Source organism: Cricetulus griseus, chromosome 5, assembly GCF_003668045.3.
Source record: "Cricetulus griseus strain 17A/GY chromosome 5, alternate assembly CriGri-PICRH-1.0, whole genome shotgun sequence".
In the NCBI taxonomy this organism is placed as follows: Eukaryota; Metazoa; Chordata; class Mammalia; order Rodentia; family Cricetidae; genus Cricetulus; species Cricetulus griseus.
In genome coordinates, this window is record NC_048598.1 from 25,686,939 (window position 1) to 25,711,849 (window position 24,911).

The window sequence follows — 24,911 nt, forward strand, 5'->3', positions numbered from 1 at the left end:
AGAAATTCCTATTATCCACGGGCCTTCAGGAGGTTGAGGCATGACTATAAACATGGTTCATAATTTGTTTGTGAGATTCTCCTGATTCTTAGCTAGCATAGATGAGAGGGTTTTTTTTTTTTGTATCATATTCTCATACATTTCTTTGTATTTCTAAACTCGTTTAATGTATAAAAACATAGCAACCTTTTTTAAGCATCATATTTTGCCCATAATCACCCACTGATTCATATTTTGAAGGGGTTACCAGTAGCTGTGTTAGTAAACTGTCCAAAAATTCAATGTTTTATTGTGTTCATATGGTTATGTTTGACCTGGTTGACAGTTTATATGCCAGTCTTTCTGGTGCTGTCTTGAGTAGGGGTAGTGAGTGGAGTCTTAGCTGGGATATTGGATCTGCTGGTTCTTTTTTTTTTTTCTCCTTATATCAATCTCAGGACCTTTCTCTCTTTGCATGGACTCTCCATGTCATCCTGAATGGTGGCCTCTCTACAGTGACAGCCAGACTTCTTACACAGAGGCTCAACATCTGAAAAAGTGAAGAAAATAGAGACTTCCAACCGTACACTCTTCCCACTAGCCAGTGGAGGGTCAATTCCTCTAGGTCCTGCCATGTCATTGTACCAAGTCCTAGGGGGAAGTGGGGGAGGAATCCGCACAAAGTGGTAGATGTGGGGGTCATGGCCCATCGAAGCCACTGTCATGATTCATGTCTTCTTATATGAAAACTTGCCTCACTTCTGCAAACCTAATGTTATATGAAATCAGCCAAAAGTCCAGGATCACAACACAATACTGTGCAGACTTCTCCAAGGAACAAAGATCAAGAAAGAAAGTAATCCATTTGTCCTCCATTCATCACCACAGAGTAGTGAAAGCTCGGAAAGCTACAAGGTTCCCTGTTCTAAAGAAGAAGGAAAGGGATTACAGCAGTTCTGAAGTCCAGGCTGGCTTAGTCCCTGATCTCTTCCACTGAAGTCAAGGGACATTCTGAGTTCAAACTCTGCTTTTGTTTACTGGGATCATTCCTCTCAGCTGGAGGTTTCAACCTCTGGGCTTTGGGTCTTGTCTGAGTCATTCTTCCTGTGTCTGAAGAATGGTACGTGCTTGCAAGTGCATGACTCTAAGCCTCTTTCTTACTCCACAGGAAGAGGGAGGGCAAACCTCAATTAACCATCTCTCCTCAGAGTCATATTCTTTTGTTGTCGCCTCAGGCATTGAGTCACAGGTTGGCCCTGTGATCTGCTTTAATCAGTGGAATTTTCCAGAAGTCCCAGCTTTAGCCCAAAAGCTTGAGAAGGCAGATGGCTTCTGATTTTGTGCTTTGTAATACCTAGCTCTCATGTGAGATGCCTGTCCACCTTGCTGGACTGACTCCATAGAGAGTTCACACAGGGGATGGTTGTGGCGGCTGAAAATCATAAGGAAGAAAAGTCACCATAGTCCCCTGGTCTCTAAATAATTCACCACCAACTGACATATGCTGGTCATCGCATGAGAGAAGAAAGAACCCCCAAAGAACTTCCACAGTCAACATATGGAATTATGAGAGAAGAAAGTAGCTGTTGTTTGAGGCTATTAATCTGGGATGCTTTGTTCTATTCTAAACCATTGGATGTTCAAGATTTATGCACTCATTCAAAGTTACTGTGCCTGATGCTATTAGGCCCAACCCGATACAAAACTCAATATAGATCCTGACCTCCATCTTGTTGATGTATGCCAGTGAGAAATCTGGGCAAATAGAATTATTTTAATTTCATATTTTAAAGACAACGGGTTTCTGCACAGAATGTCTTTTTGGTGACTCTTTTTGTAAAAAGCAATAATCACTCTGAGAGTTGTTGTATTTTTCATTTCCTTCAAGTTAGGGTTTTAGAATAGTAAAGCACACCCGAGCTTTTGCAAATATAATTCAATCTAACAAATATTTTCTGAGTGCTTACTATGTGCTTCTATGTATTTTTTTTCAAATCTGTCTGCTCAAGTGAGACTGGCTTGAAAATCAGGTGCTGCTTCCCACCTGACATCCATTAGCTTGCCTGGGCATTATTGTCCTGAGTTACTCAGGGATCCTGGTTTTGCCTATTAGCATATATTCTTGTACTATTATACCTCCCCTGGCTGTTTTCTTAATGCTTCAGGAGGAATTACATTCAGTTGTTCAGTTTCTAAATGACCTAATTAGCAATACTTTCCCCACTCTTTCTTTATAATCCCCTGTCTCCAATTGGGCTCCCTTCTCACCAGCCTTCTCTTCCTCTCTGAGTCTTACTCAACATTCTGCTAATGAGTTCACGTTCCATTGTTGGTCCTCCATGGATTGCTGCCCAGACGTTTGGAAGTCTCTCTGCCTTAATTACAGGGGACGGGTGTGTCTCCTCGTCATTCCCTGCTAGACTTTGCTAGTTCTGAAGCTCCAGGCTCTTACCTCTAGCCTTGTTTTCACAGGGACAGAGGCTGTAAAGCAGGAAGTCACCCTGGAGACCACATGGTTCCACAGATGGACAAACTAGAAAACCAAGAGATTAGTTCAAAGAGTGACAATAATGGTCAGACCCCCATCTCCAAACCAAGAAGTCTCAACTTCACTATTCCAATGGGTACACTACAGAACTGCAGCACACTAATGTGATTAACCAACTGAAGATTACTAGATTGGTTAATTAATTGATTAAGCTTTAATTAGTGAAACACTTGTTCTGTTCTTAATCTTGAGATAAAAAGTGGAGGAAAATAAAAGGGAAAAATCTAGTGGATTCAGAACTATACTATGCATAGCAATAAGTCATGTTTTTAGGGTTTAGAATTTTGGTCAATGCTCTCATTGACCAAATGGTTCTTATTAATTTATGCAATAAACATTTGTTTAACACCAGCTGTATATGTATATAGGCATGCACATTATGAATTCAATTACAAGTTTCACGCTTGTGGCAACAAGCCATAGATTGATGGTTTTGGAGGGAAATATTGGTGTCATTTTTAAGTAGAAGCTTACCCTCACAATTGGCCTTTCGTTCTCAATTCTTAGACCCGTCAGAACATATTCCATAGTAGAAGTTCTTAGACTCAAATGCATTTGGGGGCCATGCAGTTAATACAGGTAAATAAATGAGGCTGAGTGTTACACAGATAAATTGCCAGGGTCTATGACTGCCTGGAGACCACACATCTCCTTTTAAAAAAACATGTTAGGTAACTAGTGCTATGTAGGAATTCCAAGGCCAATAATTCCAAAACTTCTGAATTTTTTAGAAATGCTAGGTAACTTTATTTAACTTTTCCAAACATTGGTAATGGTTTAGAAGACTTAAAACCACTGCATGGGCCACACTAAAGATGTATACTAGATTGACACCCGGGTAAGCAGTTTGTCCACTACTTGGTATATATCCCTTCCCTATCACTACCTGGTATATGTTCATCCCTTCCCCATGTTCAGAGATGCTCTCATCTCTCGGTAATTCTGCAAGTGAATGACATAGGGGCCGTGGCTCAGACAGCATCCAATTATTCACCTCATCAGTCTCTGCCTGATGACTTTGAGAAAATCAAAGTTCTTCATTATAGTCCAACAGGAGATTGCAGCTGCCTTTGAAGAGAACCACAGAGGGATTGCCTTTGCTTAGTTTGTGTTATTTGAAAAATGTATTAATTGGGGGCTGGAGATATGGATTAATAGTTAGGAGCACTACCTGCTTTTTGAGGACCCAGGTTCAACTCCCAGCACCCACACGGCAGCTAACAAGTGTTTGTACCTCCTGTTTGTTCCAGGGGATCTGATGCCCTGTTGTAGCCTATGTAGGCACTGCAGAAATGTGGCTTACAGACATACATTCAGGCAAAGCACCCACATACACAATATTTTTTAAACAATCTCAAAAACTGTATTGATTATCCCACATGCTGTCACATGCATGCAATTTTAGCCTCCAGGAGGCTGAGGGAGGCTAGGAAGGAGGATCTAGACTTTGAAGCCAACCTGGGCTACTGAGGAGGACACTGTATCAAGACCAAGACAGATAACAGTAAAACAAAAGGTCCCACCACCAGCAAAATTATCTATTTCAGAAATTAAAATTTAGTATTGGCTTTGCCTCCTGATGAGTGTGCTAGATACCTGTTCTTGCCTGGACCTGTTATCTTGAATCATAGTCATATTTTAAAAACCTAATAAGAAGAGTCTGGTGTCTGCTCAAACTGTGCAGTTTAAGGTTGTCAATTGTCTCCGACACTTCGGGTCTAATTTCACGGTCCTATTGCTTGTCTTACTTCATTTCCTTAATTGTCAAATATTTACAGAGTACATTCTAGGTGTCAGATAGGCTTGAAACACTAAAAACACAACAGAGAATAACACAGAGAGGGTCTGTTCTTCCACAGGACCCACTTTCTGCTTGGGACTAGAGAGACAATAGCTTAGCAAGGAAATGAATGGGCTACTTGGCTTCAAATGTCGTTAACACGATGAACAGAGTAAAATACAGAAATAACGATTGAGGGAAGGCTTTTCTGCAAAGTCATGGGGTGGAGACCTGCATCGTGAGAAGTGGACAGGCATTCAAAAATATCTGGGCAGAGGGCTCTAATCAGGAGAAAGCCCTAGGGCCAAAGCTTTGAGGCAGGAATGGATGTGACGCGTTCCTGGGTCAGAGGGCAAACCGGTTTGAGCGGAATGTCTTAACCCTCCCCCTTTCCAGCATTCCACAGTGTTTACTACTCTAGCACTGACCAACTTGCTTTCCTGATCTTTGTGCCGCTTGCTCTCTCCAAGGTGCTGAAAAGAGAAGTTCCTTATTGGAGATCTTACTGACTTCTAGAGCTTCATCAGTTACTTCAGTATTGCCTTCATGGGAGCGCAGCAGCTTACAGTGTCTTGGAAAAAGTGATATACATAGAGTGAGAAAACTTAACTGCAATTGTAGTTTTCCTTTTTCTGTAACTCAGGGATGTTTTACAGTAGTAGTCAGAAAGATAATTAGCTGCACGTAAGTCATGTAACCCGACGTTTCTCTCCCGCCCACCAGTTCTTGAATAATCATTCAGAGGCTTAATATTAGTTACCAATTGTTTGACCTATTAGCTCAGGCTCATTATTAACTAGCCCTTATAACTAAATTATACCATTTCTATTATTTTGTATTTTACCAAGAGGCTCGTTGCTTGTTACCTCACAAGCTTGTTTTCCCAGCTGCTGCTGGCGTCTCTAATTCCACCTTCTTTCTCCCTGCATCTCTGCTTAGATTTCCTACCTGGATCTATTCTGCCTGGCTATTGGCCAAACCAGCTTATCTATTAACCAATGGTAATAAAGCATATTCACAGCATACAGAAAGACCCCCCCACATCAAGGTGGCCAAGATTATCATAGGTACCTGATAGCCTATTCAACGGACGGGTAGGGTGGAGATGTATATGAGTGAATATAAGTGTCAGGGTAATGATTTCAAAATATCAGATTAGAATAACTGGACAGGTGGTACCATTTACTGGGATTCAGGAAACCAGCAAAGTAGTGGCATTTGGATGCAGAGAAAGGTAAGTGGGGACTAGTGAAAAAAAAAAAGTTAAAGAATTCTTGAATCCAAAGATGGATTCTTCCAGAAAAAATCCTCTTAGTGCTGTCTGAGACTGGAATTCCATATAAAAGTTCCCAATTAGATATGATCACAACGAGAAGATGGTTCTCAATTTTATTAGGGTTTTCTAGAGAAACTGAACTGATAGAATGAATGAATATATATGAGATTTCTTAGACTGGCTTCCAAGGTGTGGTGCCGCTAGTTCAATAATCACTGCATACCAACAGAAAGTAAAAGAATTCACTAGTTGTTTGGGCCATGAGGCTGGATGTCTCAGCTGGTCTTCAGTATATGCCAGAATCCTGAAGAAGTAGGCTTTGATACCTGTAAAGGAATGGACTTGCCAGTGAGAGCAAGGGCAAGCAGGCAAAGGGAGCTAGCTTGCTCCTTCAATGTCCTTTATATAGGCTGCCAGCAAAAGATGTGGTCCAGACTAAAGGTGGATCTTCCCAGTTCAAATAACCTAATTAAGAAAAATCCCTCACAGTGTACCTAGCCACTTGGGTTTTAGTTGGTTCCATATGCAGTCAACTTGACAACCAAGAATAACCATCACATAAATGGTATTGGCTACTATCATTCTTCAACACCAGATAAAAGGATTTTAATGCTTTGTCTAGAAACTTATCTATGCTAACAGGATTACTTCTTAAAGTCAGAAGGCTCCAAAATGTATTAAAGTTAAATGTTTGAAAAGGTAAAAACTGAAGCAATTTCCTGAGGCATGTAGATCATTATTATCCAGTTAAGTGTTTTTTTTTTTTTTTTTTTTTTTTTTGTGAGCATATCTGGATGTTTTGAAGATTGGAGCACAGGTGGTGGGAACAGGCATCATTATACAGGATAATGTTCATCAATCATTAAACAAAACTTCCTGGACATTTACTATGTGCCAGACATTGTTCTGGGAAATAGGGATACTAAGATAAATGAGACATAGTTCTTTCCTTTGTTTTGCTTTGAATTAGTATATTTTTCCTTAATTGATAGGCATTTTTAAAAATCTGTTAATGTTTCAGGAGTGTGTGTGTGTGTGTGTGTGTGTGTGTGTGTGTGTGTGTGTGTGTGTGCTCTATTAGCAAATCACTATCTAATTGGAGAGTCCTAGGATTTGTCAAAGGACAAAATTACAAGTGTCTTATTTACTTTTCTGTTGCTGTGATAACATAACCTAATGAAAGCAACTCAAGGAAGTAAGGGTTTACTTTGTCTCACAGTTCACAGTGAGGTCCATCATGAAGAGGAAATCAAGGCAGCAAGGGCTTGGAGCAGCTGGTCACATTACATCCCTAACCACAAAGAAGAGAATGGCAAATGTTTGTGCTCATCTCCCATTCTCCTTCTCATAGAGACCAGGATCATATCCAAGGGAATGGTGCTGCCCACTTTTAGGGTGGGTCTTCCACATCAACTAACCCAATTAAGTTAACCTCCCCAAGCATGCCAGAGACCATGAAGTTGACAGCCACTACTAACTATCACTAGTTAAAGGCACAAATTGCATATGTTTTTATTCTGGAACCAGGAAACCATTTGACATATAAAATGGAATGGGTATTCAGATGGGAGAGAACAGGGTTTAAAGAAAGTAGAACTCAAACCAAAAGCGAATTGGTTATTTCAAAGTCATTTTCCACATGAAAGAAGAGAGATAAATGAAAAATATGGAAACAATGGTAGTTTACACTGGACTATTTCAGTCCACCTTTTGGGGGGCATAAAGATTATGGAACAAGTGACTTCATTATCATATCAACTAAAATTTCCCTATATGGGAATTTTTAATCTTATTTTATTTTCTTTCAAAACAGGGTTTCTCTGTGCAACAACAGCTCTAGCTGTCCTGGAACTAGATCTGTAGACCAGGCTGGCCTCAAACTCACAGAGATCCACCTGCCTTTGTCTCCTGAACACTGGGATTAAAGGCATCCACCACCACCATCTAGCCCTATATGGGGAATTTGACTGCTATATCTCTAATCTCCATTTCAGCCTGGTGCCTCAAAACTTTAGCATTAGTGACTTCATCTTTATTTCTAGTCTGGCCTAAAACAATGGCCTGAAATTTCTACTGAACAGATTTGGAGAGGCTCACTGTAGGTCACTTTGAAGAGGAAAGTTTAGCAGTGGCCACAAGCTGCTTTATATTGTTAAGAATTTGTTCCAGTTGAAACAGTTTTCTTGGTTATTACTTATGAATTCTGTCACTGGGATCTCTGATAAAGCAGCTCCAGGGCCGATGTTCTGGCATTTTGATGGAATAGCTTTATTTTCTCCTCCCTGGGCACCAGGTGCCACTTGCAAAAAACAGCAGAGGATTGAATCTCTCTTGAAGGCTCTTGGTAACCCTGCAGAAAACATGACCAAAGCTGGCCTGACTCTCCTTCCATAATTGTGTGTGTGTGTGTGTGTGTGTGTGTGTGTGTGTGTGTGTGTGTGTGTGTGTGTGTGTGTGTGTGTGAAGAGAGAGAGACAGAGACACAGACACACAGAGAGAGACTCCCAGGAGTCAATTCTTTCCTCCCACTATGGAATACAAGTATCAAACTCAAGTTGTCAGGCTTGTACAACACATGTTCTGTCCATGGAGCCATCTTGCCCATCTAAGTCATGATACCTTCATACATTACTAAGCAATGGTATTAAATCAGATTTACTCTGCATTCCTATGAGGTAGTAGAATGGACTCAGATCTGTTGCTTGATAATTCTGTAGTTTTGGACAAGCTCAAGTATACATGGAATTGAAGGACCTGATTTCTTTTTTGTTACAAAAAGGTTTTGTGGTGAGGGTTTGTGGGATGTGTATGTGAGCATGCGTACATGCACATGTGAGCATGCACAAATACACACATGTGGAGGTCAGAGGATAGCCTGCAGTAGTTAGTTCTCTCCTGGATTTATGACTGACACTTTGACCCCTTGACTAATTGATGACTTTGAATGGACTCTTTATTGACATTCGTATTAGTGATGCCACTAAAAAGATGAACAAGTGCAAGTCACCATTCATACTCACAAGGCAAATAGAAACTTTCAAGTCTCCCCCCACCTTTAAAACCAACAATGAGATAGCCAACCAAACATTTCAATAAAGATATTTTCTGCTTAGGGTCATAGTCAAATTTCTTAAGAGTTGCTCACACAGCCAGATGTGATGGTATATGCCTTTAATCCCAGTACTTGGCAGACAGAGGCAGACAGATCTCTGTGAATGTGAGGCCATGCTTGTCCACAATGAGCATTCCAGTATAGTCAGGGCTACACAGTAAGATCATTTGTTAAATAAGTTTTAATATATCCCCACGTATATTTAATGCAACATAGACATATCTCTCTGATCTCTACTCTCTATTATACCATCTGCTTAAAATCAAAGTTACCCATTTGTTAAAGATAAATGGAGACCCTTGGACATTTTTTTTTTTAACCTTTGGCCACATAGAAAAGAAGACAAATGACCTTCATGGATTATGAATAGTCCTTCCAAGTTTGAGTCCAGACAGAGTAATTCTCGATTTAAAATCAAAATCATCATTCAAAGAAATTTTGCTCTGCTGAAAACATCCCATTCTCAGATACAAAATGTGAATTATTCAAGTAATCAGGGAAACTAGGTCTACTAAAATATCTTGCTGTGACACCAGGAACCAAAAAGTGAAGTCTGATGACATGACAATGATGAGTGCACAGAGCAATTTGTTGCTTTGTTCTCCTGTGAAGTGACAGAGACGTGTATACCTGCGGTCATCTCTACCTGAAGGGTCCTGATGCAATTCATGCCATTGTCTAACCCTTCTGCCTTCACCCAATCAAAACGCATTTGTCCTGTGTTATGTACCACCCAAATTGCCTTTGTTTAGGATCTTTTACCAAGACCCAAGAAAAATGCTGAAGGTGGTCATTTACATTACAACAGACATGTTCATGGGACAGTCTCAGGGACATAAGCAATGCTTTTGGTAAGGGGAACATTTTTCTTTAGATACCCCGCATTGGAGTTGTACTACCTTGTGATGGGATTTGGGGTGAAGTTGCTCCCCTGAGCTGAGATGGATCATGGAGGCTTATCAATCACAGAGGATGTCAAGATCGCTAATGAGGCTGCTGTCCACTTGGTCCCAAACAGCAGCAGCAACGGAGCAGACTGAACACTTGTTTGGGAATCAGGGAGTTTGCTTTCCCTAGGTTTTGTGACACAGGGCTGAGACTTCCTTGTTACTGTCAGCAGTAAAATGAAGTACTGGGGACTGGATTAGATCCCTCCCTCCCTCCCTCCCTCCTCCCTCCCTCCCTCCCTTTCTTCCTCCCCCCCCCCACCGTTCCTTCCTTCCCTCCCTTTCTTTCTTCATACTTTACTTCCATGATATGGATCAGACCCAGGGTCTATTACACGTTAGGCAGGTACTCCTCCACACTGAGCTGCATCCTCCCCAGCCTAGACTAGATGATGTCTAAGGTCATCTTTAGTGCAGTAATTCTAAAACCAGCCTTTTAAAAATAATCACTCCTGACTGTAGTTCTTTCAACTTCCGTGACTTATTTTTACCGGGCCCAGTTTTCCCACTGCTTTGCTTCTTATCTCCGTGTCTCTTCCCTTACTTTCTGGCTGGTTCACTCTGAGGTACCTTCAAAAAATATGTATCTTAAGAGCAAATCATCTTTTCCTTTGGAGATAACACATCTCCCTGCTAGGTCATGGCAGAGCTATTACGTGGCAAGTTCAAGATGTGTCTAGAATATTTACTTGTACAAAGCCAAGCTTCCTTCAGTTTGAACCCTTGGCCCCTTTCAGAGGTTGTTTACAGATGCTTGTGTGAAATGTCAGTTGGGTAGCCAGGTTGGAGATCAGATAAGTTAACTAGGCTACAGGGCCCTATGCTGAGTGGGCTAGTCTTCCCAGACCTCTGCTCTAATAATGAATTTCTCTAGAGGTGTTCTGACACTATGGTTAATGTAATATGATACTATTTTTTTTTTCTTGCAGCAGTTCCTCAAACACAAGCTGACAAGGGGCAGGGGCCTCTGCCAGGCAAAGGTGATCAGCCCATTGAACATGTCAATAAGAATAACGCTCTGTTTCTTGGTATTCAATTAGCGCTAACACCATGAAGTTTTTTACGGGGAGGGGGGGAGAAAGAAAGAGAGAAAAAGAAAGAAAGAGAGAGAAAGAAAGGGAGAGAGAAAGAGAGAGGGAGAAAAAGAAAGAAAAAAGAAAGAGAGGGAAGATCCAGGACTAGAAACACTAAAACTGCATCAAGTAAATGAACAATATAGCAGTGGCAGCCTCCATAGGGTCTAGAGGACACCAGTTACATTTAACCGCAGAGAGACATTGGGTAACTTTTTGAGTATGCCCCAGATATTTCACAGGGTATCTGAAAAGCAAACTTAATCAGGTGTCCTGTATTCTCATTTGCTAAATGTGGCAGCTATCCTATTTCTCAAAATAGAGTTAGATCACCCAAACAGCACATCAGCAAAGGGATGGTAAAAGGCAATTTGACGGTGCCTTCAAAATCATAAGATGTGATTTCCAACCTCAAGTCCCATATCTGCCCAATTCATCAGAGAAGTTCAAGGGGAGAGATGAAGACATTTAAAGATATTCAAGGACTCAGAAAATATTAGAAAATATTTTCTTTATCGATTTTATAGACAGTTTTCCAGGATGTGTTCCAGTTAAAGCATGGAATGGCTCAAAAGGAGACACAAGGTTCAGGAAAGGGCCATTTGGGTCCAAAAAAATGGTTCTGCAAAACAACTGGTACAAACTGGGTGTAGTTGTGCACGCTTACAACCCCAGTGCCAGAGAAGCTGAGACAGGAGGACTGCTACAAGTTGAGGCTAGCTTGGGCTACATGGCAAGATCATATCTTGAAACACCAAACCAAACCAAACCAAACAACAATTAAAACAAAAGGAAGGAACAAAACCCAACAGGAAATGGCTTATGCTGGGCAGAGCTGAGATAGCATGTAAGATTCTTTAATTGCAAATAAACTAATTAATTCAAATCAGCCTAAATACAAACCAAAGGTAGGGAGTGCTCCCTAACTAAATGGCTCAAAGATTAACAAGGGTCCATACTCCCAATGTCTTCCTGATCTTGCACCCTGGGCATTGAGTTTGTCCCAAAGCTACCCCTTTCTTACTCCTAAGACAACTGACAGAAGCACCCGAGTAACTGCTTCTTTTCTCACATTTCTGGAGACTGGCCGACTGAATTTCCTTCTGCATGACTCTTATCACATCTCGATGGTGCCATTAACCTTGGAAGAGCCTCTAGCCAAGGAGATGCTGTAGCCTCAGTCTTTTGCCTTGGTGCTCACACTGTGGCAGGCACCATCCTAGGCACTGAGGACAAAGCAACAGGTAAAAAAAAAAGACAAAACTGTCCAACTTAACAGGTGAGTGGCACTTGCCATAATCACAGCACACCTGAAAGACACAGGGAGAGCAAAAGTTTGTGGATGTTTTTGTCTATTTAGAGAGTCCAAAACCAGCAGGGCCATATGAGACCCAGAGACAAACAAACAGATGAATGAATGAACAAACAAGCTGGAGTGAACATACAGGAGTACACCACACACACACACACACACACACACACACACATGCACTCATGCACACACGCACTCACACACACCACAGCACACAGGCATGCATGCACATACCCAACCCCTCTCTCTCTTCCCTTTATAGAGCTTACATTCAGATTAGATAATAAATCAGCTATGTAGGTGAAATGTCTGCAAATGGAGGGGTGATGCCTGCTACTCAGCTGAATCAACAGAGGGAACAGGCAGTGCTGGGAGAAGGCAAAGATCCCTCAGTGAGAATTTCAATCTTGTGTCACTGCCCATTGATTACAGAAGGGACCTGGGAGCCAGTCACACTCTCCACTATGCCTACAGGACAACCAGTTCAGAAGCCTGAAGACAGTGGCTCTTGGAGACAGGCCTGGGGAAAAAGAAGGAATTGGAGTGTACCAGATAGGACAGAAAATTTAGAAACTGGGTTATGATTGGGAAAGACAAAAGCAGGTGTGATGAGTCACGTGTTCATAATCCTTTAAATAATGATGAAAATACCGTCATTCCAGAGTAAACTGATAGAGAAAACATGTTCCACAGGAAGATTCGAGTTAGGGACCAATCTAGAAGTACCTATATGCTCTTTGTAACCAATGGAATGGTAGGAGAGACTATAAAAAGTGAAATGAATATTCACTACTTTCAAAAATCTCAAAGGTAAACAAACCACTGAGCTATACCCTTTGCCTAAGGCCTGCCTCTAAATACTGAAAAATAAATACTGGACTGGAGGGACTAAGTAGAAGCTCATGACTCTCTCAGGAAGTGGTGGAGTGCAGAGGGAGATAAGGAACCTGAGCTGAGTAATTGACTACGTTCCTGTTGACTATCACACCACAGGAGAGCTGCATCGTATCTGTGTCATTACAAAAGGAACATTCTGAAATGTTAGCGGGTTGACTTTAGAGGAGAAGACTGAAGATGGAAGTTACAGGCAAATTATTATTTCTTAATTAGTCCCTTGACAAAGGCTTTGAACTGCGTACATCCATCACTTTGACGGGATGAGGTGTCTGCTCTCTGATCTAGAACTTTTCTCAATTCTAAAAGGCCAAGGTTCATGATGGAAAATTTGGGCTCCTGCCTGACACTTAAAAGGCCCTGGATTTGGCCCCTAGCACAATAAATAAGTCAACAGACAAACAAACAAAAATGAATGCAATTCTTAAAATGTTGTTTTGTTTTCACACAGTCTTTTAAAACGGATTGTATTCATACACAGCTGTGATGATGTGGAATACCGACACATTTGATGAACCCAGATCCTCCAGTCTAAACTAATTAGCTTAGGTTCTGCAGATAATTTGTATCACTTTAAACCTCCCTCAGGATTGAAAATCAGGATGAAAACAAACCTGGTGTTGCCGTCTCTATGTCAGAGACGTGACAAACACAAGAAGCAGCAATGTGAGCCCATCTATCAAGGAAACCAGGCCCAGACACAGCAAGTCAGATTCAGGCTGGAGTGACTCAGGCACTGAAAGCTATTAACTATGAGACAATAAGACAGACTTAAGTTATAGATATTTCGTATTTGGAGGTAACCTCATTGATACCTCATATAATTAAGGCATGTGTTTGTGAACTGTTTCCATCTCTAGCCTTGTCTCCCATCTCCCTGCCACCCTCACTTCATGCCCAAGGCTACCCTGATCTGGCGAATTCCAGATTAGGCTGCCCTGAGCTTCCTTCCATCTTTGCACATTAGCCGTGCTGATCCTTTTGCTTGGGAAAACTGCTTCCAACCCAATAAGCTGCAACTAAAATGTTCTGGTTCCTGTGCTATGCAACTAATTCCTTTGCAGACATTTGCTACTTCTTCCCTTATGCTGCTATAGAACTTGACTTCACTTCGGACTCATGGTATGAATGAACTCTGGCTTGGCCCGGACATTCACCTCTAAATGACCATGTGACCTTAGGCAAGTCATTTCTCCACTCTGTCAGTTTATCTACCTATAAACCTGTTTGGTTGTTACAAGAATTAAACAGTCTCTTAGTTACTTTCTTATTGCTGTGATTGGATACTTTAAAAACTACAATGTGAGAAAAGAAGGATGATTTTGGTTTCCAGTTCTAGATGGATACGTTCCTTGACAGTGGAGACGTGGGAATATGCAGGGAAGGCGTGGTGGCAGGCACAGGAGGCTGGCTGACCATACTGCACCTACATTCAGGAAGCAGAGAGTGGGCAGAAATCGGTCCAGGCGATAAGGCTCCAAGGTTTTCTTTGTTTGCTTGCTTTCTATTGCTGTCATGAAGACCATGACCGAAGCAACCTGGGGAAGAATGGGCTTGCCTGTCTTACAGCTTATGGTCCATCACTAAAGGAAGTCAGAGCAAGAACTCAAAAGGCAAGAATTTGGAGGCAAGAACTGAAGCAGAAGCCGTGGAGATTGCTGCTTACTGGCTTGTTCCTCCTGGCTTGTTCAACCTGCTTTCTTATAGATCCCATGACCACCTTCCCTGGCATGGCTCATCCACAATGGGCTGAGCCCTCCCATATCAATCACTAATCAAAAAAAATGTTTCACAGATTTGCCTACAGGCCAGTCTGATGGATGTTTTTTCTTAACAGAACAGAACCCTCTTCTCAGATGACCCTAGTTTGAGTCAAGCTGACAAACAAACAAACCCCAGCATACTTGTCTACAGTGATCCACTTACTCCAGGAAGGCTCTGCCTCTCAAAATTTCACAACTTTCCCAAAAAGTGCCACCAGCAGAGATCAAGTGTTAAGTACATTAGCCTATGGGAGCATTTTGTAGTCAAAGCATAACAAAGAACTTAAGAAAAGCCCTTGGCATAGTACCTGGCCTAGGTAAGAGCTCAGAAAGGTCTGGTATCATTACTGTGTGTTATCGCAACTGCTGCTTTAATGGTTGGCTTGTATATCTAGCTGCTGAGGTTAGGGGTTGCAGCTTTCCAGCTTCCCATCATTTGTCTTGCTGCAGAACTTGGCATGCTGTACAAGAAAATGTTTAAAAACTAAACAAACAAGTGAGGGAGTGAAAAGTAATTGAGAGTGATTTCAGCCACCTTTGTTTTTAGAACAATCATCTTCAAAGATTCGAGTTCTGAGAATGGACCTTAGAGCCATGCAAAAAACTGGCCAGCATCAATTCAGCGAGCCAGTATTTTTCTAATTAAAAGAAAAAAAAGCATTTCATGAATACATATACTGATTTTAAGTTCTGAGTAAGAGCCAAAACCATGGGAACAGTGTAAAACTTGCTTCTTTTCCATAACATTTCCCAAGTCTCAAGATGTTAGTACTTCTAGTCTTCAAAGATTTGGGACTAAATGGGAAAATGCACTTCAGAGAGATAAGAAGATAAGAATCCTAAACTACTATTCCAGTGGGTAGGTTATCAAAGTACTTTTGCTTATTTGTTTTCCTCTATGAAAGTATGGCTAATTTTATTTTACTTTTAATATCTGTATAATTAAAAACAATCACATCACTTTCTCCTCCTGTTTCTTCTCTCCAGCCCCTCCCAAGTCTCCTCCCTCCAACTCCTTACATCACTCTCAAATTGACAGTTTTGATTTTACTATAATTAAATGTATACATATATATATGTATATATATTTGCACAAATATATAAATACAAACTACTGAGTTCATTTTTGTTATTATGTGTATATTGTTTCAGGGCAGACCACTTTGTTTTGGTTTGGTAATTAGGGGCCTCATCCTTGAGAGAGGCTAATTCTCCCCCTCTCAGCAGTCACCAGTTGCCTATAGTTCCTTGTCTAGGGATGTAACCTCATGAGATTTTTCTCTCCTTTCCCATTGGCTTGTCGACTGATAACTGTCATTGTCCGGGTCTTGTTTATGCAGCCATTTCTATGACGGACTATTTCATAACAGACATCCTGGCGTTCTGGCTCTTTTACTCTTTCTTTCTCCTCTTCTGTGATGTTCCCTGAGCCATTATTGCAGGAACTGTGATGTAGATGTATTCACAGGGGCTGTGCTCCCCGCCATTGGCTGATCTCTGCATTGTGCCTGCCTCTCTCTCTCTCTCTCTCTCTCTCTCTCTCTCTCTCTCTCTCTCTCTCTCTCTCTGTGTGTGTGTGCTGTGTGTGTGTGTGTGTGTGTGTGTGTGTGTGTGTGTGATGGTCTCCATTTACTGTAAAGAGACATTTCCTTGATGAGGGGTGAGAGCTACATTTATCTATGGGTATAAGGAAAGTATTTAAAATGGAGTTAGTAATTATGCTGGCCTAGCAAAGTGGCAGTAGTAGATTCTCTTCTAAGACCCATGACCTCACTAGCCCCAGGCTGTTGGCCAGGGTTCTAGTACTATGCATGACTTCCATCCTGCTGAGTGGGCCTTAAGCCCGATTAGACAGTGGTTGGTTACCACCAATATGTGAGTGCCACGTCTCACGTCTTTATAGATGTCTTGCCATGCTGGTCACTGCTGTAGTTCACAGGCACCACAGCTCCATAGGACTGTTCATTGCTTCTCTCCCTTTGCAGCTTGCACGGTATTATCAGGTACCACGGGAGCTGGACCACAGGGAGGAGGGTTTCAGGTTAGTCATGTGCCCTAAGTGGGTGGTCTCTTCAGCAATAGGGATTTACCTTCAACCTCTGAGTGGTGATCAAGGGCTACATCGATAGTCTATCTTGTCATGGGAGTCACTTGGACTACAATGGCCATCCATTTAAAAGGAGGTTTCTTGTGACTGGTACTGGAGATTTTTGTCAGTCTATGGTTATTATGGGGAACAAAGTCAGCCCACCTGGCATAATGCCCTTTAAGGTTTAAGATATATATTACATTTTTACATCTTAATATAGATTTATATTATAAATGTATATCTTGAACATGTATAGTGTAATTTAGGTACATGTAAAACAATAAGGTTCTTTGATGCTTTATCAAGCAACCTTTGTGTTATTTGTTTGAAAAAGTACCTCTGTTTGGATTATCTATGTTATGGTATTTTTTTCCCCTCTCCATAGGATTATCACTGGTAGGCTTGGGTGACTTGTAAAGCTCAGGTTATCGTTAATGCTTTTGTAGTTACATAGAACAGACTTATAACCCCAGAGATCAAAAGTACCGAGGGTGCTTCTGCTTTGTCTGGGTAGCGCCGCCTGTCTCTGAGAACTCTGTAGCTTTGAGATCCACCATTAAAATGTGAATACTCTGGCTAGACTCCACTTTGGCCATGGCATGCCAAAGGGACACTCTAGTAATATTCATCCTGCTTGTCTCCAAGGTTGCTGGGCAACTCTAGTGAGTGCTTTTATAAAGCACAAAGCAATCCATAATACAAGGGTTTATTATTATAAACTTTCATGGACTGCCTAGATAAAGAAATGTTGGGAATGATAAAAGCTAAAGCTAGAAGGGGGAGAAACATTAAAAAAAAAAAAAACCCTAATTACTAAATGTCCCACCAATACCACAAAGACAGAGGGAACTTGACTAATTAATGACAGGAGCTCCACATTTAGGTATTTCAGTTTTACTGGCTTCAATCCTCTTTGCCTGTAAGGATTGGTTTATTTCTGCCATCGAATACCTATGAAACCACTGAGGCCTAACTGATGTGTGATTGATGTGGGCTCTGTTAATTATATGGCTGGCTTTTATGCATGAAGCTGTATCTTTGGTTTCTCTCCCTTAATTTACCTTGGTTTAACTGTTGGTCATAAAGCAGTTTCAGATATATCTGCTGAATCCCAGAGTGGAGTTTTGCAACTTGAAAGGTACCTAAGTCAGTTTGGGCATCTTAAGTAGGAAAGTTGACTTGGGGGAACTCTCGGGCTGTAAGATGGATTGCTTGGCTTTCCTTCCAGCCCTGCTGGCTCCCTCTCTGCAGCTGCTCGCTGGTGCTACCACACATCTGTTATCATTAAATGCACGGGTGGCATCAACAGTGACAAAAGGCTTAATTGCTTCCTGACAGTCTATCAGATGGGGCTTTACTCGCTCTCAATTTAGGTAGCTGGAGCTGATAACATCTGCCTACCAGTCTCCCTAGCATCTGGTACCCTTGCTAGTAGTAGCACCTGATTTTTTCCTGGGATTGCATTCACCTCTCAGGCTCTCTTATTCTTCCTGACAGTGCAATCCCATTTCTCTTGCTCCAGGGAAGGACTTGGACAAATGGAATCCCAGTGGTTGGTTTCTGGATGAGCATGTGACCCAAGCTTGGCCAATGGACAGGTACTTGGGACTTTGGCAAGAACTATTAGAAAAAGACACTCACCTCTTTCCCATTTAAACCTTTAGGTCTTGGACTTCCCATGTCTTTGCTGTTACTCAAAGTGAGCCCATCTGAGGGTGAAATGACCCCTGAGACAGGAGAGGCTAGAGGTGGAGAGATAGGCTCTTGTCATCAGGGTTTGCATGTGATTAAAGACAAGTTCATAAATGCACTCCTGTATCACATGAATAGTGTGAATGAGAATCTATCACTTAAAGTCAAGAGTCCTGATCCAGATGGTGAAACTTTAACCCATCGCCTTCCAGTGCATGCAATATATGTAAAGAGCCAAAACAGAAAGAAATTGGAGTATAAACACGGAGTTCAGAGCTTTACACACACACACACACACACACACACACACACACACACACACACACACACCACAGAAGATATTTGCCTAGGTCAATTTGACATCTGTTCTAACTTTGTTACAGAGATGTGAGTCAAAAAATCCCATGGCATCTTGGTGGCAAAGAACACACTGTGTGCTCACCGAGTGACCCAGAGAGTCACCCACCCACTCAGTCACAGCCTGCTTGTGTTAGGTGCTGAGGTGTGTTTGATGAGAAAGTCCATTGGAATCTTTCATGGACATGATGACTTAATAGTGATTCAAGTACAGCACCCGGACAGACAGGAAATGAGCAGATTTTGTCACTGTTCTGTATGGGTATTCAATACCACATGGGGGCACGCCTTGTGTTTGACTGATTGACCTCTCCTCCCTCCCTCCCTCTCTCTCTCTCTCTCTCTCTCTCTCTCTCTCTCTCTCTCTCTCTCTCTGTCTCTCTCTCTCTCTTCCTGTAACCCCCCACCCTCACTTCTTTTGAGACAGGGCCTCATGCAGTTAGGCAGGCCTTGAACTTAATTTCAGATTCTCTTGTCTTCTCATCAAGAATGCTGAGATTACAGGCATGTCCCACTGCACTCAGTCTTAACAAGTTTTGAGGAGCAAAACCAGGATGGCAGCTTCTCCTGGCTAAGCACTTTACTATCTAAACTACCATCACAGCCACCCCTCCCAGGCATGCACTACCACGCCTAGCTAGACCCTCTTATCTCCAAGGTATCTGATGCTACAGAACCACTCTGCTCCCAGCTTCTATCCAGTCTGTTTTCATGCTGAGCTCTTTCAACCTTCTAAAGCAGAAGTTCTCAGCCTATGGGTCGAGATCCCTTTGGAGTCACTTGCCAGACATCCTGCATGCCAGATATTTACATTATGATTCATCATGAAGTAGCAATGAAATAATGTTCTGGTTGGGGGGGTCACCACAACAGGAGAAACTGAATTAAAGGGTCACAGCATTACAAAGGCTGAGAACCACTGCTTTAGGAAATTGAGGTACGTTAACAATAAGTCTTAGGACTAAAAACCACCACCCATTAATCTCTATACTCTAAAGTAGTTGGCGTTCTTGTGGTAGGGCCTGTTAAGACCGCCTTTGGAGCACTTTTCCCCACTGAGTGCTAAACATCTGTCTGTATGGTTGAACGGGACTTTGTTTTTCCCAAGTCTCTGCAGCGCTCACAGCTCATAGGAGAAAACATCAAGGAGGGAAGGCTATAGGATCTGTGTAGATTGTCAAGTTAGAGGGAAAGTTAAGTCCTGATGTCAGCTGACCCTTGGGGGAAGCTGCTGTCCTCACACATGTTCTGCTTTCCTTGGCATTCCCGATGAGGTTGTTCTCCTATCACTTTTGCCAGTCTTCCATGTCCCTGTTGCCAACTAACACACAGCAATATGTACACTTCTTCCTTGCTAATAAGTTTTCCTGTGGCCTTTGCCTGCAAAGAAGATGTAGGTGTTTTTGTTGTTGTTTTGTTTGCTTGTTTTAATTTTTTTTAACCTAGGAAGGTAATGCCTTGCTTGATTTGACTGCCATTGCCACTCCAAGTCCTACTCCCTATGACTCCTCTGATCTTTTCAGGCCAACTTAGCAGACTTCAAACACATCCTCTACTTTCCCATGCTCTGACTCCAACTCTAATTCTTCATCTAGAATGTGTGGAGCCCTGTCTTGCACTTCTCACTCACAGCATTCACACATGCTGAACAACCTCCCTTCTTCTAGGGCCCCAGGAAAGCCCCCTCCTTCATGAAGCTCTCTGAGGTGTTCTCTGAAGGAAGGGATTTCCTCACACCTTGTAATCCTATCTGGTTTATTACTGCATTTATTTTGGAAACCTACTCTATTTTGTTACATAGTGGTTGTTTTCTCCTAATGACATGTCAGTTTATTAATACAGGAGGATCTCTGTGGTCTCTGAATGGATGCTGAGTTATCTCCTGAGCTGTCTGTCTCTCAACTTAACTATGGGAGTTACCACCCTATGCCCCCTATGTTCCTTCTCACACCACTGAAACTTGGAAGAAGCTGTTCTCCTTATGGGATGTGCTTGTCTCTTCCAAGCCTCCCCTCTGCTCCCTTCACAGTACAAAGTGAGGAAACCAGGTAACACTGCCATGCTCTCCAAACACTGCCGGAAGCAGTGCCATTTCTCACTAACCTGCAAGGCACTTTGTTTCCTCCCCTCCCTTCCCCTTCCTTCCATTCCTAACTCTCCTCTTCTCCTCTATTTTAGTTCAGTGTATCATTTGCTTTCAAAAAAGATTCTTTTAAAACTAAAAATATTTAATATTTATACACATATATGATGTGTTTGGATCCAATTCCTCTTCCCCCCTTTCCCTCCAAATTTCATCTCTCTCTCTCTCTCTCTCTCTCTCTCTCTCTCTCTCTCTCTCTGTGTGTGTGTGTGTGTGTGTGTGTGTATGTGTGTTAAAAGAAACAATACCTACTGAGTCTATTTAATCTTGGAACATGGGTAACCTCTCAGGGGTTGCATCCCTGAAGCACTGATTCTCCCTTCTGCAGCCATCAACTGTCAGTAGCTCTTCAGATATGGGTGGGACTTCACTAGCTCCTCCCCTTGCAGTGCTGGGATTTTTGTTGGGCTGGATCTTGTGCATGTAGTCCCAATCTTTGTGAATTCCTGTGTATAACTCTGCTGTCACAGCTGGCAAATACTGTTTTGCTACGGACATCTGCTCCTTCTGGCTCCTAGAATCTTTCCATCCCCTCTTCCACTCTGAATAATTTCCTTGACCTAATATGAACCAGGCTTCCAGAAACACTGGTCTCTGGTTCCCAGTGCATCACTGACATCTCTATTTAGGTGTTTCTTCTGCAGGCAAGCTCCTTCTTAATCTCCAGGGCTCCTGAGAGAGGTTCTTGTGGTCCTTATCTTCCTGGTGCTGAGTCATGGGTGCCCGTGGAGTTTGGCTCTCTGTTCCCACCAGGCTATATGAGGGCAGAGCTTCTCTGTTTTTTCCATTGTCATGTTCTCAGCATCTTGCAGCTCCATATACATCAGAGCTTTGTGTAAGCATCAGACTGAGGGTTTTTAATTAGAGGACCGGAAGCTGACACTGTTAGATTTATGCTTTAAATAGATCACTTGGGCACATTCATTCTTTACAGGGCAAATTCCAGGACAAATGGGAGTGAAGTGGGGGAGTGTGGAAGGGCAGGGGATTTTGAGACAGAGAAACCAGCTTGGGGAATCCATCCAGATCCAAGGGAGGCTTCTAAGGGAGAGTAATGTTTAATGCATTGCTATGAAGAAAAAATCGAGTTCTTCAGGATGCTTTTCTGGTATCGCCAAGGACCATGAGGCTATGCTCCAAGTCCCTGTAGGTCTCTCTCAGGACTGCCACTGGATTTCCACACTGAAAATTTTCACCAGAGGATCCTTGTGCCCAAGAGGATGTGGTAAAATACAATCTCAGGTGGAGGAGAGATGATGCTCAGATTTAGACAGCCTCTTCTGGATCCACTGTTCCTGTTCCCCACAGCCCTGTTTCATTAGCTAATTATTCAATAGCTCTCTTTGTTTACTCCATTGATACCAGCCTTAAGCCAATTAAGACGGTGAGTCCTTTCAAGCAGGATTGCCTCCCTATTGATCTGCAGTGTGCCAAAGCTTTAGCTCTTAGTTGTGAGGACTAAGTCACTCCTGTCTAGAGACACAAAGTCTCCTGAGGTGACCTGACTCAACAAAAGAGGAGAGGCAGGCCCCTGTTACTGGCAGCTTAGACACACAGACACAGCTAAGTGTCCCTCCTGGGCTACAGCATGGTTTTGAGCAGTGGCTTTGGGGACAAAGGTGATATCTATACAATGTTACAGAGACTTTCCCATTTAGTAGATGTATTAGACTTTTCCATTTAGTAGATGTAGTGCTTGTATTTATTTTCATGAGGACTCAGCACCGAGTAGAAGTTCAGTCTCCCTGTAGTTGTTCTTATTTGGTTGTTAAAACTGACTGAATGATCAAACAAAACTGCCAAATATGTGTGTATGTGTGTGTGTGTGTGTGTGCAGGATTGCATCAGCTTCTTCATCATTGGCCTCTATTAGAGTTGGAAATCAAAATCAAGCAGACATGACTAGGCCACAGGAGGAGATGCTTATCAGTGGGTTCCTCCCTTGGCACCATTGTCCTGTGGTCGTGTGTGGAAAGGGACACTGGACAAATCCCCATACACGATCTTTTCTCATCCTGTTCTCCAAGGTCTATTTCCCTCTAGTGTGTTTGCCTCTCTTTTCAAGTTGAGTAGCTATTGAATTAGTTATTCCTAGATGAATGAATTTTATTTTTCTCCATTGGGTGCTGACTGTGCTTCTAGCCTGCTAAGTCCTTTGGTGTTAGCCCATGGCCTGGATGGTTGGTCTACTTCTTGTTCACTATTTCCACAACTTCCGAGGACAAGCAAGGAGTGCACTTTCTTCCAGAGAGGAGAAAAAGATGGAGAGAAGAAGGGATAGGGAAAGTCAATGAGAAAATCTAATGGGTAGACAACCATCTCTTTACTTACTGAGAAGGTTTATGTGATGACTTTGGACATAGTTTTCAACAAAGAGACAGCCAAACAAATAACAAATGACAAACAGCAAAATTCTGAGTCTTATGTGCATTGACTCTTTTAAGCCTTAACTCACTCCATGGGGTAGGTAGCATGATGAACTTGCCTTTGGATGAAGAAATTAAAGCAGAGAGTAGTTAATGTGTCAAGTGCAACACATTTTGCAGATGTCAGGGCCTGGATTCTATTGAGTTTACACTAAATTATATACTTCTTCCATCTTAAAAGTTTAAAAGCTTTCTGATTAAGCTGAGATGTGAACATTTAGCTAACTTTGCTATGCGTTTAGAAAATCCACCTGGTATCATTTTCTTTCACACCTCCTATGGCCCGCCCATTTCTGGGGCATCTTTCCACATACCTTCATATGCTTATGTTCAACATTTATGTGTTTACATATTTTTGTGTACACATATTTATTTGTGTGTACATATGCATAAGTAATCATATATATGTATGTATATGTGTGTGTACGTGCCTATGAAACACAATTTGTCATTTATATGTAAGAAGGAATCACATTATAAACACAGTTATATAATCCATCTGTTTATTCATAAGAGTTCATAGAGATCCCTTCAAGACAATGGTTAGGGCATTAATTCATTCTTTTTAATGATTAAATCATACTTCAGAATATGAAGGTATTATATTAATGGAAACAGTCTTTTACAGGCAATCACTTTCTTTCCATAATGTTAACCATAGCTCTAATTGTCATAATTATTATGTTACAATGAGCAATGATTCAGTGTTCTTGAATGTATAGTCTTTCATAAGTGAGAATTATAGTTCTGCAGAAAATGATTCAGTGGTTTTCAAACAGTCAGTGTCATATAACCAAGATTATTTTAGGACATTTATGATACCCATAGAGAAAACCCCTATCCAAAGTACAAATACAAACTTCATTGAGATTTCATCACATCCCAGTCAGAATGGCAGTTGTCAAGAAAACAAAAGCCACAAGTGCTGTGAGAACATAGGGAAATGAATCCTGTACATTGTGGTTCCTTAAAACACTAAAAACAGCATTGCTCAGTGGGTAGAGTGCTTGGTGTGTAAGCATGACCATCTGGGTTTGGATTCTAGCACACTTGTAAAAAGCCTGGCTTAGCAGCATGAGCTTGTAACCTCAATGATGGCGAGAGGGTGGGTAGACATCGGCAGATCCTAAGAGTTTTATGGCCTGTCAGTGATAAACCAGTCAGATTCAGTGAGAGACATTGTCTCAAAAAGCAAGAAGGGGATGAAGAGATTGCTCAGCACATAAAGGCATTTGTTCTCAAGCCTGAGTTCAACCTCTGGGATCCTCATGGTGGAAAGAAAGAACCAACTCTCCTAAATTGTCCTCTGACCTCTACATGTGTGGTGTGGCACACACACCCACACATAAATAAATACAGGTGATAAAAACGTTAGGAAGATAACAATAGAAGAAGATATCTGGTCTATCTCCGGCCTCCATACATGTTCGTATAGACAAGCACATTCTTCACACACATGGGCACAACACATCTCCCTCCCTCCCTCCCTCCTCTCTCTCTCTCTCTCTCTCTCTCTCTCT

The 24,911-nt window shown here is 41.9% G+C and overlaps 1 long non-coding RNA gene across 1 annotated transcript in view; it reads left to right on the forward strand.

The window, feature by feature from the left end:
* Positions 1-19,701: 19,701 nt before the first annotated feature.
* Positions 19,702-24,911, forward strand: part of LOC107979512 — a 43,203-nt gene continuing 37,993 nt past the window's right edge. The window contains exon 1 of the long non-coding RNA XR_003485640.2: positions 19,702-19,759. This is a non-coding gene — a long non-coding RNA (uncharacterized LOC107979512). The remainder of the gene's footprint in view (positions 19,760-24,911) is intronic.